Source organism: Dendropsophus ebraccatus, chromosome 8 (genome assembly GCF_027789765.1).
Source record: "Dendropsophus ebraccatus isolate aDenEbr1 chromosome 8, aDenEbr1.pat, whole genome shotgun sequence".
Lineage (NCBI taxonomy): Eukaryota > Metazoa > Chordata > Amphibia > Anura > Hylidae > Dendropsophus > Dendropsophus ebraccatus.
Window position 1 is genome coordinate 100,615,929 of NC_091461.1, and position 17,009 is coordinate 100,632,937.

Genomic DNA, 17,009 nt, shown 5'->3' on the forward strand with positions numbered 1-17,009 from the left:
TCAGATCGAGCATGCTCCAGGTTCGCTCATCTCTATTTACACATCTGTAGAACTCTCTGACAGTTTTTAATTTAACTTTTTCTTTGCACTTAAGTACCCCTTTAAAGAGGCATTCCCCAAAACTGTGGATAAGTGTTTAATGGGTGGGGGTCCAACTGCTGAGTGTATTAACAGAGCAGTGTTTACCTGTTCTCAGAAATGCCCACATGAAGTCCTGGAAATTATTGTGTTATATGAAAATCTCATTATAAGATCTTTTGGTTCTAGTTTCAGTTCAGTCATTTATGAAAATGTTATCCCCCCACCACCCACCCAGGGAGGGAGGCACGTGGTAGAACAGATTCATTGTGACATCTCATCCCCATTGTGGGGGCTTCATCCTGGAGAGACAGAATGTTGTTGCCTTGAGACCCCCTGGACAGCTGGTGGGGGGAGGGGGTGGTCACAGGGTGCTGAAAAGATATCAAGCTTATGTCTCCTCTGCTGATTCTTGTAGGTCAGATGCACCAGGGGGGAAATCTTTTTTTTTTTTTTTATTTACTCCATTTCCCTTTACAATGTACACAATCACTGACAGCAAGCAGAGATCTGGAAAATGATGAAAAAATGGAAAACAATAAAAAATCTTTAGACAAATCTGCCTATGCTGGAGACCTGAACCCAGTTTAGGGCCCTTTTACACAGAAAGATTATCTGACAGATTATCTGCCAAAGATTTGAAGCCAAAACCAGAAACAGACTATAAACAGAGATCAGGTAATAAAGTAAAGCCTGGGATTTCTCCTCTTTTCAAATCCATTCCTGGCTTTGGCTTCAAATCTTTGGCAGATAATCTGCCAGATAATCTTTCTGTTTAAAAGGGCCCTTATATACAACGTGGCCATGAACCTTCACATAGAAGCCTATGTATAATGCTTTATTGCTGTTATATAACCAAATGATGAAAGTTTACAGTTTAGACGCCAGTCCATAACTCCTATAAAGATGTGTCAGATATTGCTAGTCTAAACTTTTTTGTTTTATTATTGGATTTAATTTTTATTTTACAAAAATTGCCATGAATAGCTCCACCCTTGGGTAATGGATAGAAGTGCAATTATGTAAGCAATATCTCAAATGCATTCTCCAATTGCCCATTTATAAAAAGCAATGTCTGCCAGGAACCCCCTGCTGTACAAGGGGCCCTCGCTGCAGGGATTTATAAGGTTAATGAGCACAGGGTTATTGTGTAAGTGTCAGCCATCTGCCACCAGCCAAGTATACAGAGCAGATACTGTGGCCCCAGGAGCCGGGTCCAAAGGTCTGTGGGTGAGGGGCAGCCCTGTCTCCATTGCTATCAGGAAAGGGGAATCCCTCCTCACCCCCCTCCCTCCATGTGTGGAATGTAGTGACTCAGCCCCAGCTGTCTGTATGCCAAGGAATGGACCATAAACTGGACTACTGTAGAGGGGCAGGGGGATCCTGAGAGTCAGCACCACTGTGCTGGGATTGTGGTGACACCTGCTGGATGTAATGGGGAAGGGCAGCTTTATACTAAGGCACAAATGATGAAGTTTACCTACCCCTAAAGTCTAAATGGACAAATACTAGAGGAATGAAGACACCATTACCTGTGAAATATCACACCTGTCATTGCAAATGTTTCCTGTATACTGCTGGTGACTCCTGGTAGGAAAGTGGATTACACACTGCAGTGGCATTGGTTACCCTGGAAAAAAACATAAAGCAAATCTCTAATCTGAAAGGAATAATCTTTAGTAGGGCATATAGCAATAATGAAGGAATTCCTGGATACAGCCTATTACCTGGCATTCCAGGCAGTACCGGCAGTCTCCTCCTTCCCTACGGACCAGGAAGGCATCAGGAATCAAATGCGGAAGGTCCCGCAAGGTTCAGGTTCGATCAAACCTATGATTTTCGGCTGTTCAATCATCTCTAGTAAGAAGCTGTAACACTACATAGTGGTAATGAGGTTGACTACGTTTTTGTGTATGCTACAAAAAAAAAAGGATCCATTTTTTTTTTCACATTGGAAGTCAATGGAAAAACAAATCAAAACAGATGCATACAAATGCATCAGTTTTTTTCATCCATTTTGCAAAAGAAACATGAAAAAACAAACAGATTGCAAAAACGCAGATCTGCAGCAGATTTGATGCTGTGTTCAGTTATTTAGATCTAATCTGCTGCGTATTTGCTGCGTATCGCAGCAGTAAATACGCAGCGTATACGGTGTGTGTGTTTGTACCCTTAGCATGTATTAGAACCGCAGCCACTCCCAGGAACTGCAAATCGACAATTCCTCCACTCCACCCTGGGTGAAAAACAATAAGCGCAGGTCCAGGTAGGCAAAATATACGGTATTAAAAAATTCAATTGAAAATACCAGATGCGATGTGCCTCCATTGGGAGTTACCACTCATTATGCATGCAATTAGACATCATCTGTGCTCTGCTCCTTCTGGGCATGTGCACACTCTTTTTATAGATCTTAGAACTCATTTTGTATTAGACACTTGAGAAAGAAGTTAGCATGACTTCGAAACGCGTTGTGTTTTTAATAAATAATTGCATTTTTTAAATATATTTTGCCTACCTGCGCTTATTGTTTTTCAGCCAGGGTGAAGTGGAGGAATTGTCCATTTGTAATACGTAATAATTCTTTCTTGTAAGAAGCAATAACACTACACAATATTAAGTAACTAGAGAATGTACCCGGCACTGCCCCGGTAAAAAGTGTCAGTGTGTTAATTAGATTTATTCTAAGGTGCCCAGGAGGCCAATCTATGTCTTTGTTTTTTTTGTTTAAAGGGAAATCGCCAGTAGCCCTATATGCCCCTATATACCCGACAGTTCTGCACTGTTTATGTAAATTGTAGCTTATGCACATTGGAAATAAACGAAAAACTTCAAACATCCGTCCTGTATATTTGTAGTGTATAGTTAGGGCCGTGGGGGCTGTATACTTGTAGTGTATAGTTGAGGGAGGTCCTGTATACCAGTAGTGTATAATTGGGGGGGTTACCTGTACTGTATAGTTTGGGAAGTACTGTATACCTGCAGTGTATAGATAGTAGAGGTCCTGTATACCTGTACTGTATAGTTGGGGATAATGTATACCTGTAAGATATAGTTGGTGAAGGTTCTGTATACCTGTAATGTATAGTTGGTGGAGGTCTTCTATACCTGTAGTTTATAGTTTTAGGGTCCTGTATACCTGTAGTGTATAGTTGGTGGAGGTCTTGTATACCTGTAGTATATAGTTTGGGAGTCCTGTGTACCTTTAGTTTATGATTGGTAGAGGTCTTGTATACCTGTAGTGTAAAGTTTGGGGGTCCTGTATACCTGTAGTATAAAGTTGGTGGAGGTGCTGTATACCTGTAGTATATAGTTGGTGGAGGTCCTGTATACCTGTAGTGTATAGTTTTGGGATCCTGTATACCTGTTGTATATAGTTGATGGAGGTCCTGTATACTTGTAGTGTATAGTTTGGGATCCTTTAACTTCTTAGGGACATATGACGTACCCGTACGTCATATGTCCTTGAAAGGTGTTCAGAGCAGGGCCGTGCGGCGACCCCGCTCTGAACCGCCGTGGTCCCGGATGCCGCTTGTAGCCTGGGACCGCGCTAATACAGTAATCAGATGCAGCTGTCAAAGATGACAGCTGCATCCGATTACCGGAGGCAGCACTTCCCTGGTGTCTAGTGGCGGAGATCGCTCCTCTGGGACGTTATCCCGGAGGAGCGATCTCCGTGACTGGTGCCGGACGGGGTCTCTGCCAAAATGGCGCTGATCCCGCCTCGGCACTCGGATGCTTTCGGCTGCAGCCAAATAAATAAATAAACATGGCCCGAACTATTAATTAATCACATTCCTGATCTCGCACGGTAAACGGCGTAAGCGCAAAAAAAAATCCCAAAGTGTAAAATTGCGCATTTTTGGACGCATCAAATCCAGAAAAAATGTAATAAAAAGAGATCAAAAAGTTGTATATGCGCAATCAAGGTACCGATAGAAAGTAAACATCATGGCGCAAAAAATGACATCTCCCATAGAACAAAGGATAAAAGCGCTATAAGCCTGGGAATGGAGTGATTTTAAGTGACGTATATTTGTTAACAATAGTTTGAATTTTTTACAGGCCATCAGATAAAAGAAAAGTTATACATGTTACATATCGTTTTAATCGTAACGACTTGAGGAACATGCATAACAAGTCAGTTTTACCCCAGGGCGAATGGCGTAATAACAAATACCCCCCAAATAAAAGAAATGCATTTTTTTGTTCAATTTCACCACACATTGAATTTTTTCCTGGTTTCGCAGTGTACTTTATGCAAAAATTCAGCCTGACAATGCAAAGTACAATTAGTGACACAAAAAATAAGGTCTCATGTGGGTTTCTAGGTGGAAAAATGCAAGTGATATGGCCTTTTAAACACAAGGAGGAAAAAACTAAAACGCAAAAATGAAAAGTGGCTCCATCCTTAAGGGGTTAAACCTGTAGCATAGAGTTGGTGGGGGTGCTGTATACCTGTAGTATATAGTTGATGGAGGTCCTGTATACTTGTAGTGTATAGTTTTGGGGTCCTATATACATGTAGTGTATAGTTAGTGGAGGTCCTGTATACCTATAGTGTATAGTTTTGGGGTCCCGTATACCTGTAGTGTAGAGTTTGGGGTCCTGTATACCTGTAGTATATAGTTGGTGAAGGTCCTGTATACCTGTAGTGTATAGTTTTAGGGTCCTGTATACCTGTAGTGTATTGTTTGGGATCCTGTATACCTGTAGTATAGAGTTGGTGGAGGTGCTGTATACCTGTAGTATAGAGTTGGTGGAGATCTTGTATACCTGAAGTATATAGTTAGGGGGTCCTGTATACCTGTAGTGTATAGTTTGAGGGTCCTGTATACCTGTAGTATAGAGTTAGTGAAGTTCCTGTATACCTGTAGTGTATAGTTTTGGGGTCCTGTATACCTGTAGTGTATAGTTTGGGGTCCTGTATACCTGTAGTATAGAGTTGGTGGGGGTGCTGTATACCTGTAGTGTATAGTTTTGGGTCCTGTATACCTGTAATGGGGGTGCTGTATACCTGTAGTGTATAGTTTTTGGTCCTGTATACCTGTAGTGTATAGTTTTGGGCCTGTATGCCTGTAATATATAGTTCATGGAGGTCCTGTATACCTTTAGTGTATACTTTTGGGGTCCTGTATACCTGTAGTGTATAGTTGGTGGAGGTCCTGTATACCTGTAGTGTATAGTTTTGGGGTCCTGTATACCTGTAGTGTTCTGTAGTATATAGTTTGGGGGCCCTGTATACCTGTACTGTATAGTTTTAGGGTCCTTTATACCTGTAGTATAGAGTTGGTGGAGGTGCTGTTTACCTGTAGTATAGAGTTGATGGAGGTCCTGTATCCCTATAGTGTATAGTTTTGGGGTCCTGTATACCTGTAGTATATAGTTGGTGGACATCCTGTATACCTGTAGTGTATAGTTTTAGGGTCCTGTATACCTGTAGTATATAGTTGGTGGATTTCCTGTATACCTGTAGTGTATAGTTTTGGGGTCCTGTATACCTGTAGTATATAGTTGGTGGAGTTCCTGTATACTTGTAGTTTATAGTTTTGGGTCCTGTATACCTGTATTATAGAGTTGGTGGGAGTGCTGTATACCTGTAGTATATAGTTGGTGGACATCCTGTATACCTGTAGTGTATAGTTTTAGGGTCCTGTATACCTGTAGTATATAGTTGGTGGATTTCCTGTATACCTGTAGTGTATAGTTTTGGGGTCCTGTATACCTGTAGTATATAGTTGGTGGAGTTCCTGTATACTTGTAGTTTATAGTTTTGGGTCCTGTATACCTGTATTATAGAGTTGGTGGGAGTGCTGTATACCTGTAGTATATAGTTGGTGGAGGTCCTGTATACCTGTAGTATATAGTCGGTGGAGGTCCTGTATACCTGTAGTGTATAGTTTGGGGTCCTGTATACCTATCGTGTATAGTTGGTGGACGTCCGGTGCACCTGTAGTGTATAGTTTTGGGGTCCTGTATACCTGCAGGGTTGTATTTACCATTAGGCACTCGTGGTCTGCCTAGGGCAGCACCTTGCATGGGGGCAGCACCGGGTAGGGGGAAGGAAACAACTTTTAAATTTTTTTTATTTTTCTAGTCTTCCACCTCCTGTTCAGACTTTCCAGAAAATCTAGTATCTTTTCGAAGGGGGGTATGGTAGTATTGGTCAGGTCTGGTGTGGCAGTGTTATCCAGTCACAGTGTGGTGGTATTGGTCAGGTCTGGTATGGCGGTGTTATCCAGTCACAGTATGGCGGTATTGGTCAGGTCTGGTGTGGCAGTGTTATCCAGTCACGGTATGGTGGTATTGGTCAGGTCTGGTATGGCAGTGTCATCGAGTCACAGTATGGTGGTATTGGTCAGGTCTGGTATAGCGGTGTTATCCAGTCACAGTGTGGCGGTATTGGTCAGGTCTGGTGTGGCAGTGTTATCCAGTCACGGTATGGTGGTATTGGTCAGGTCTGGTATGGCGGTGTCATCCAGTCACAGTATGGCGGTATTGGTCAGGTCTGGTATAGCGGTGTTATCCAGTCACAGTATGGCGGTATTGGTCAGGTGTCTGGTATGGCAGTGTTATCCAGTCACAGTATGGCGGTATTGGTCAGGTCTGGTATGGCGGTGTTATCCAGTCAAAGTATGGCAGTATTGGTCAGGTCTGGTATGGCAGTGTTATCTAGTCACAGTGTGGCGGTATTGGTCAGGTCTCGTGTGGCAGTGTTATCCAGTCACAGTGTGGCGGTATTGGTCAGGTCTGGTATGGCAGTGTTATCCAGTCACAGTATGCTGGTATTGGTCTGGTCTGGTATGGTGGTGTTAAATGTGACCTCTGGAGCTTTTACCTACCAATCTATCATGATGCTAATTAGTGGGTGAAGATGGGAGGTCCTCAGATTTAGCGCTTAGGGCAGCAGCAGCTGGTAATACGGCCCTGTATACATGGACTGTATAGATGGAGTAGGGGGTCCTGTATACATGTACTGTATAGCTGGAGTAGGGGGTCTACCAGTTATTTCTGTGGATGTTGTGAGGCAGCTGCCCTAACTACCACAGCTCCCTGTGAAAATAAAAGTAGTAATCCTAATGGTTGCTAAGGCTCCCAACTGCTGTTTACTGCTGGGCAGAGCTGCAGCGCTAATTATATCACCTGTGTGTGCAGTGTTGAGATTCTCCCATTCATTTCTATGGGATGCTCTTCCCCTTTCCCTCCCCTCCTGTACATCTGTCAAGGACAGGACCTTCGCTCTAACCTTCCCGGGCACCCAATGTATCTGTGGGCCAAATTTGGGGTCAAATGTGGGAAATGTGAATATATTAAAAACCCGGCAAAATTTTTTAAAATTATATTTACAAAAATTTATTAAAAAAGAAATCTTATTAAATGGAGCAATAAAAAGAAAACAACATTTGGCCGTGATTGGTTCTCTTTAAGTGAGAAGCTGAGTGATCTAAACCTTAAAAGTCTAAACACATCGGGGACATTTATCATTGTGTTTGCACTATTTTATGCTAATAAGGAGATTTTGTGCACTTCATAAAAATCTGTGCAAGATTTATTAAGGGTTTTGCGCTATTTTCCATCAGTTTCCATTGCCTTCACCTTTTTGCAGTGTTTGCACTGGGAGGGGGCAGGGGTTTCCTATTAAAGGGGTACTCCAGCGTGGGGGCTATTTTTGGATCTTGCCGGGGAGGAGGTGGCTGAAAGAAAAGACGTCCACTCACCTCCCCAGTTCCAGTGGCGGGTCCCGCATCGCGGCGCTCCGGTGCCCGGTTCCCGGCCGCTTCCGGGTGTCTGATGCGGGCCCGAGACGTGAAGTCTCAGGGCCGCTCAGCCACTCCGTGAAGGAGGTGGGATCTGAGCGGACTTGAAACGGATCCCACCTCCTTCACTGAGTGGCTGAGCGGACCTGAGACGTCTCGGGCCCGCGTCAGACACCCAGAAGCGGCCGGGAACCGGGCACCGGAGCGCCTCGATGCGGGACCCGCCGCTGGAACCAGGGAGGTGAGTGGACGTCTTTTCTTTCAGCCACCTCCTCACCGGCCAGATCCAAAAATAGCCCCCACGCTGGAGTACCCCTTTAACTACTCTTTTCATTAGATTAAACATGGACGAATTTTCAGTTTTTGAGCAAAATCCTACCCTAGCTCACACTGCAGTCTGAGTTTTTAGTTTGCAAAAAAACTGATGAAAAATGGATGAAAAGAACAGACACATTTGTGTGCCTCCGTTTTGATCTGTTTTTCCATTGACTTCTGCACTAAAAAAAAAGGATCAAAACAATGTTTTTTTTAGCGTACACAAAAAACATGGTCAACTAAGTTTTTGTGTACGCTAAAAAAAATGCATTTTGATCTGTTTTTAATCCGTTTTTTGGTTTGCAAAAAAGGATGAAAAAAATGGACTGAAAAAAGCGCAGTGTGACCCCGGCCTTAGGCATAGAATTGTGCAAGATGTATCAAAGCACTTGCGTCTAATGATGATTTTTGCACCACAACTGTAATTAAAACCTATTAAAAGCTCCTCCTGCTCAAAATAATTGTGCAGTGATGGGACAGCGCCATCTAGTGTCAGCCCAATGTAAGCACTGTGCTGTAGTTCCCAACAAGAGGAAGCAGCTGTGTATCTGAATATGAGCTGAGTATGATTAAAAAAAAAAAAGATCTGCACAGTGAAGTGATAACATTATGACCTGGCCTAGGCTATTTTACACCCTGGGATATAGTTTGGTCTAGGCTATTTTATACCTCGGGGTATACTCTGGCCTAGGACAAACTATACCCGGGTATAATCTAGGCGGGGGTTAATTTGGCCTTCTACACTGATAAAAAGCAATAACGCTGCCTGGTAAGAAGCAACAACGCTACACAGAAATAATAATGTTGCCCAGTAAAAAGCAATAACGCTACTAAGCAGGGGTGTAGCTAATGTCTCCTAGGCCCTGGTGCAAGAGGTCAACTTTCCCCCCCCCCCTTTCAAAGCGATGCTATTGATAGATAGATAGATAGATAGATAAAATCTCAAGACTGATATTACCAATACCACCAGTATATAGGAAATATTATCACCACAAATATTGCCGCCATACTATTACTGACCAAATTCTGTATACGGAGACCAATATTGCCAATAATACCAGTATACCAGTAAGAGGCAAATATTACCGCCATTACACAACCACTACCATATTGTTACTGACCAAATCCTGTATACTAAGATCAATAAAACACAGTACCAGATTACAAGTAACAATTATTACCACTGCATACTGACTAACACCACCACATACTGACTAACCCCACCGCTGCTACTGAATTATACCACCACATACTGACTAACACCACCACTGCTACTGATTAATACCACCACATACTAACACCACCGCTGTTACTGACTAACACCACCACATACTGACTAACACCGCAGCTGCTACTGAATAAAATCCACTGTACAAAGATCACTATCACATACAATCTCATACAGTCAAATAGAGGGTAACCCAGCTCTACGCAGACTCTTTACACCATATACATTACAGTGCAGATAGATTTAGTCACTCACAGGGGACGTCTTCTCTGATCGGAGTTCTTCCCTTTTCATTTTCTTCTCCATCTGCCCTGGGCTGTTATGAGAACTTCTCCAAGCCACAAATCCACTGAATCTGCCAGACAGACATATTAGGCTCCTCACTCTGACACCATCCTCATCTCTATACTAACTGCACATCTGTATTGGCCCCTTTACACCCTCGTTTAGTGGGTAGGCTGACTCTATGTGATCACCCCTTATAGTATATGCCCCCCTCTGTGTGGTCCACTATAGTACATGCCCTATTGTATACACCCCTGTGTAGTCCCCCTTATAGATGCCCCCCCATGTATTCCCCTATAGATGGCCCTGCATGTGTTATCTCCCTTATAGATGGCCCCCATGTATCCCCCCTTATAGATGGCCCCCTGTTAGCCCCCATGTAATCCCCCCTTATAGATGGCCTTCAAGTTTCCCCTTATAGATGCCCCCCAGGTAATACCCCTTATAGATGGCTCCCCTAGGAAATACCCCTTATAGATGGCTTCCCCCAGGTATTACCCCCTATAGATCTGAAAATAAAGACAAAAAGAGGCACAGGCGCCTCGTGTGATACCAGAGGTAAACGTGGAGAGTGTAGGGGTGGTATTGTGCTCACCTTAAAGCCACTTGGGCTAGTAGCGTATCACCCTAATTAGGGTATATATCCAAGCCGGGGTTTCTCGCTTGCTAGCTGGATTCACAGGACTGCAAAAGCTGGTGGTACCTCTAAATGGGATGCTCCCAGGGGGGCCCGTGTGTAAACAAGAGTAAAAAGAAAAATCCAAAAAAATGGTATCATTACCAGCGCTGTCACTGCCAGAAAATCCAATTCACCAGGCGAATGAAGAAAAACTTGTTTATTTTGTTGCACAACGTTAACATGTTTCGGGAGAGTATCCTCCCTTCCTCAAAACCAAAGTGCATTGGATTTTCTGGCAGTGACAGTTCTGGTAATGATACCATTTTTATTTTATTTTTCTTTTTACCCCTTATAGATGCCCCCCCTAGGTAATACCCCTTATAGATGGCTCCCCCCAGGTAATACCCCTTATAGATGGCCCCCAGTCTGTGCAAAAAAAACAAAACAACAACACAACTCACCTGACAACTCGCTCCCCCGTCGTGTCTCTCCTCCTGCAGTCCGGTCTTGCTGTTGGCTCGCGTGCGGCTCCCCCGGTCTGTCCCGTCCCCGGCAGCACAAGCATCAGTGAGGTCAGTGTGTGCGCTGGGGATGTTACTTCCGGCACGGGGGCGCCTGTTATAGACACACCCTGCGGCGGAAGTACTTTCACGGTGCACACTGACCTCACTGATACTGCTGCCGGGAACGGGACAGACCGGGGGGAGCCGCACGTTAGCCGGGGGGCCCATCCCAGCCTCCCTCTTATGACCGCAAGCAAAATCCTGCTTGCGGTCACAAGAGGGAATGGGAGGGGGCAGTGCGGTGGCAAGGGGGGGCCTCGCGGGCCCCCACTTGGCAGCGGCCCGGTCACGGCGGCGACCGCCGCGACCACAGTAGCTACGCCACTGCTACTAAGTAAGAAGTAATAATGCTGCCCAGTAAGAAGCAATTACACTAGCCAAAAATAATGGTGCCCAGTAAAAAGCAATAATGCCAGCCAGTAATAAGAAATAATGCTGCCTGGTGAAAAACAATAACGCTACAGTAAGAAGTAATGATGCTGCCTGGTAAGTAGCAATAACACTGCATCATAAAAGGCAATAATGCTGCCTGGTAAGAAGTAATGCTGAACAGTAAGAAGCTCTCACAGATAGAAGAGCTAATACTTTATTTCTATCAATTAAAATGGAAAGTGACTGAACAGAAGACAAACCTACATCAGATGAATATTCTCTGTGACCTTTCACCTTCAGCTCTTCTCATCCCGCACACAGTATGGAGGAGCTCTGCAGGGAGACTGCTCCATTGATGTTGAGAATAAGCCTAAATCTTCTATGGATGTCGCTGCTCCGATCCTTCTCTCTTCATGTAATCCCAGACAGACTGGATAATGTGAGAGCAGGGCTCTTTGCTCCAATATTATCACATCCAGGAACGTGGTATGTGAACCCTTCTTACTGCATGGAGTGTAGTGGGCATGCTCTGTGACTTCTGCAAGAGGGGGACCTTCACAGAAGAAAGTGAGCAGAGAGGGAGGAGGCAGCTGGGACCATTACTTGTACAGAATAGTGCATTGTGTTATCTGTATATAGGTGTCACCTGTCAGTTTAATCCTGCCTGTGGTGATGATGAGGAGACTGTCCAGAAGTGGAACAGGAGGTGTCGGTCTGCTGTGAATGGTGGATCTCCTGTTATCTATATATATGTGTTATCATAAAGTAGCAGAAGACCTATCAAAATTACAGGTTGGAGGAAGAAACTGGGACAAACCAAAAAGGCGGTTATTGATTTAGTTATTATCACTTCATACGCTCACAGACATTGTTAAAGGGGTTATCCAGCGCTACAAAAACATGACCACTTTTTCCCCCTCTCTTGTCTCCAGGTCAGGTGTGATTTGCAAATAAGCTCCAGGAACACAGGTGTGATGGCACGCCTGCTTTTAGAAGATAAGGCCAGTTGTACTCTTCTCCCCTGTGGTCGGTGTCCTGTGGGTTGCTGCAGGGTCCCTTGGGATTATGTCACAAGTGGCCAGAGCAGTGTAGTAACAGATACACTTGATACAGTTCCAATAAATACACATACATAGAACCACCAGATCTGTGGGATAAGTGCTGAGTAGGATGTAGTTGAGTTGATAAGGTTGTACTGAGGTAGTAGAGAGGAGGATGCCTTGAGAGCAGGGCCGGTGTCAGCACCTGGCATACTCGGGCAAGTGTCGGGGCCCACGGCCGCCCAAGGGGCCCCCGACACTTGCCCAAGCAGTGAGACAGACGCCCGCCGCATCACCGACCCCCGGGGGAGCGGGTGCTGCCGACCCCAAGTCCGGGGGAGGGCTGGAGGGGCTGGGGAAGGACCTGTGGTGACGTCATAAGGGGGCGGGGCTGAGAACGGGAGAGGCTGCATATGGATGAAGGACCTGTGATCATTGTCATGTGACATGAGGAGGCGGGGCTCACTAATACCTTCCCTCTGTATGCTGTGAGTTTTAGTCCTTCTCTTATATCTCCTCCTGTAATGGCCTCTGATCTCCCATAATAACAGGCTGTCCATGCTGGGAGTTGTAGTACTCCTCTTAAATCTCCTCCTGTAATGTCCTTTGATCACCCATAATAACAGGCTGGACACGCTGGGAGTTGTAGTCCTATTATATCTCCTTCTGTAATGTCCTCTGATCTCCCATAATAACAGGCTGGACATGCTGGGAGTTGTAGTCCTATTATATCTCCTCCTGTAATGTCCTCTGATATCCCATAATAACAGGCTGGACATGCTGGGAGTTGTAGTTCCCCCTGGTATACCTCATGTAATGTCTCTTATTGTAACTCCATTCTAGCCTGCTCTATAGTGAAGGAGCTAGAATACAGACTCCAGGGGGACGACCTCCTTCTAGCGCCTCCATTCTAGTCCATTCTAGCATGGATGCGCTCTCACCAACAGGCGCAGAGCGATGACGTCATCACGCCTGCTGGTGGATCCACAAGGTGCACACAAGGGAGAAGAGGACCCGACCCCCGCCCGGATTAGTGAGTATGATTTATTTTTTTATTTTCTTGTGCTGAGGGAGATCAGGGGGCATTTCTATGGGGCAGAGCAGGGGGCATTTCTATGGGGCAGAGCAGGGGGCATTTCTATGGGGCAGAGCAGGGGGCATTACTATGGGGACAGAGGGCATTATTACTATATGGAAGGCACAGCATGGGAACATTATTACTATATGGGGGGCACAGCACGGGACCCACAAACCTCCTTACTTTACTGCACATGACACCAAACAGTGGAGTTACTACTGTATGGGAGTCTATGGGTGGGGAAAAGGGAAGGAAGTTGCTGGAAATGTGCGGAGCCTAAGATGTTTGTCTGACAGGTCCCGAAGAGATGAATTGTAGCTGGAAGAAATCATCATGGAGGTCTGGGCAAGATGGAGAGGAAACGGAGAGCGATCGCCTAAGATCAAAGAAGACGTCACCTGTGAGTTACTGAATTACGTTTTTTTTTCGTATTTTGTCAAACTTTATTTGGTAGGTGTGGCCCGAGGTGTGCTATACAAAGGGGCCCGCTGAGGCTCTCTCGCCCAAGGGCCCACAAAAACCTGGAGCCGGCCCTGCTTGAGAGTCTCAACCCAATTAGTAATGTGCTCTGCCAGGAGGTTGGAGTGCTTAGAAGAATACTTGTAAAATAAGAAGAAATAACCTGTACCTGTGGTTTGACCTTTCCTATAGTCTTCACACCACCTTATGCCCACTAGCTTTGGCTGAACCGTACTGATGGGTGACATAGGCCCCAGAGCCTGTTAGCTGGGATGAGCGGAATGTTTAGAGTTCCTAAGTACACCCACGCTGCGAGATGGAGTTCATCAACCTTCGAGTAACTTTTCAACACCGGGATCAGTTCCTAGCTCTTTGGCTCTCGTGGATACTGTCCTGCACCGTACTGACTCCTAGTCCTCGGCGTGGGTTGAGGTTATCTGTAGGGTAGTCCTCTCCTGAAGGGCTTAGCTGTGCATCATACAGCGTGTTTGGTGCTTCAAGAAAAAGGGTTGTGTGAGCTGTCTGTTCTGCATCCTACCCATGCGGGGCACTGACTAAGAACTATGGATGGTCCGAACCGAGTTGTTCGGTTCGGGTTCGTACGAACCCGAACCCTCGGTAATGATTCCCGCTGTCTGCCCGCTCCATGGAGCGGGCGGATCCAGCGGGAGGACCGCCTGGAAAACTGGGATACAGCCATAGCCATAGGCTGTATCCCAGTTTTCAGGGCGTTACTCCCGCCGGATCCGCCCGCTCCATGGATCGGGCAGACAGCGGGAATCTGCTGCCGAGCGTTCGGGTTCATACGAACCCGAACCTCGGCAGGTTCGGACCATCCCTACTAAGAACTAACTTGTAGAGGGGACCTGGCAGGGGGCCAGGGCCCAGGGCCCAGGTAGAACTACAGAGAAGAGCTATCTGGGCTTCGCCCTTTCTCCTCCAAAGCTCAGCTAAGACTCCCCCTCACCCAAGGGACTAACTTCCTAACCAGCGCGTGTGCTGTGTTGTGGTTGGGTAGAAAGAGTGCAATAGGAAAACGGGATAGAAAAGAGAGAATAGGGCAGAAGAAAGGAGAAATCCTACTGGACAACAGAATCTGGTATTTACACAAACAATAAACCTTTAGTTTTCTCCAACCGTGCAGCTTCTAGACCTTAGTTACACACTATAGCAACATCTAGGGGTCATCTTCAGTAACCCAACAGCTATAGCAAAATCACAGACAAGTACAGACTTTTATGAGGGGTGTAAAGAATAGCAACCCCCACAGTGGGACACCACAATTTGCAGCACCTGGTGGCTGAGTGGGCCTTCAGGGTGCTGCATATATCCTGACAAGCACTTGCATTTAAAGGCGCACTGACAGTCAAAGAGCTGTGACTAGTCACAGATGGCTCCCCGCCCAGATGACTAGTTGTTGCCTCTCTCCTGGTCTTGCACACCAGAATAAAACATCTTTTTCCCCTTTGTAAAGCTACTGCTGCAGCCGTGGATGGTATGCTCTGCAAGCTGCACAGATCTATACTCTGCTGCTTGGAACCATATCAGCACAATTGCGTTGATTGGTTCCCTTTAAATATGATAGAGACAGAGCCTTTGGCTTTGGTTTAAATCAGAATAGAAAAAAAAAGCTGCAATTTCATTAAGGACCAGCAGATGTCAGGCAAATACTTGTTTATCTGGATTTCTAAGGTAGAAGTTCCCTACTAAATTGTGAGTGCGGAGTGAAGTGTAATACAGGGTGTAACTCAAGATCAGTACAGGATAAGTAATGTTATGTATGTACACAGTGACCCCACCAGCAGAATAGTAGATAAGTAATGTATGTACACAGTGACCCCACCAGCAGAATAGTGAGTGCAGCTCTGGAGTATAATACAGGATATAACTCAGGATCACTACAGGATAAGTAATGTTATGTATGTACACTGTGATCCCACCAGCAGAATAGTGAGTGAAACTCTGGATGTAACTGGACAGTGGATGTGTGAGGCTGAATGCTGATGTGATTGTTTCTTTATCCTGTTTTTGGCCCTCCCCAGCCTTAATATTACCATCCTGCTGCCGCCCAGTCCAGAAGCGCCAATTTTGACGATCCGGGACCACTGGTGGCATTGGTACTGGAGTAATAATGGGGGGGTTAGTGTTAGTCATTTTATACCGGCTAACACTAGGCCCTGACTTAGTAATGGATTCTGTCTATTAGACGGCTTCCACTACTAAGTCTATATAGTAAAGAAATAAAGACAAGACACAAGTGAAAAATATTTTTTATTCAAATAAAAACACCCCCACCCCCCTTGTTGATCATTTTATAAAAAAAAAAAAAATCCCAACAACCGCTGGTCATCACCGTAGTCCATGGAATCCGCCGTAATCCACAGGATACCGATATCTGAAAAACAAAAAGGGAGAAAAACACAAAAAACACACAAACAGGAGCACAACACCCATCATTGTGAGCGGTGTTGTGCACCTTATAGTATGCAGCATCTTTACAGATCGCTGCTTACAGTCTGGCACCCAAGGGGTTAAGAAAGAATGCATTGCATCCCCCTTAACTCTTTTGGGTGCCATACTGAACAATCTGGCCCCCAGGGGGTTAAGTAAGGGTCCCCAACTTAAACCCTTGGGGGCCAGACTGATGTCAGACTGCACCTATACCAGCAAGGAAGGGGTTAAGTGACCCCCTTCCTTGCTGGCATGGGTGCAGTGCAGGGGAGGGGAGGAGCTTTCTACTCACCCTACGATGTCTTGATGTCTTCTCTTTGCCGGTCCCCGGCACACTGAGCTCTTTATATGTCCGCTCAGCCAATCAGCTGGGCGGACATATAAATCAAAATGTTTCTTCTAATGTTGCTATTGTGATAAAAAAATAGAAACATTTGCTGTTTTAATTAAAGTAAAGTATTAATTAGTACATTGAGCTGTATTATCGGCAGTAGGTTTTGCCAGCAATAATACAGCTTCCTGTAGTAGTTAATATTTAATTCAATAGCTTAATTAAAACTAATACATACTTTTGCAATTAAATATACTGTAAATAAATATATATATATATATATATATATATATATATATATATATATATATACACACATTTATTTATATATATATATTTTATTAACAGTATATTTAATTGCAACAGCATGGATTCATTTTAATTAAGCTATTGTACAACGAAAATAACTTTTTTATAATGAAACTGTGTTTTA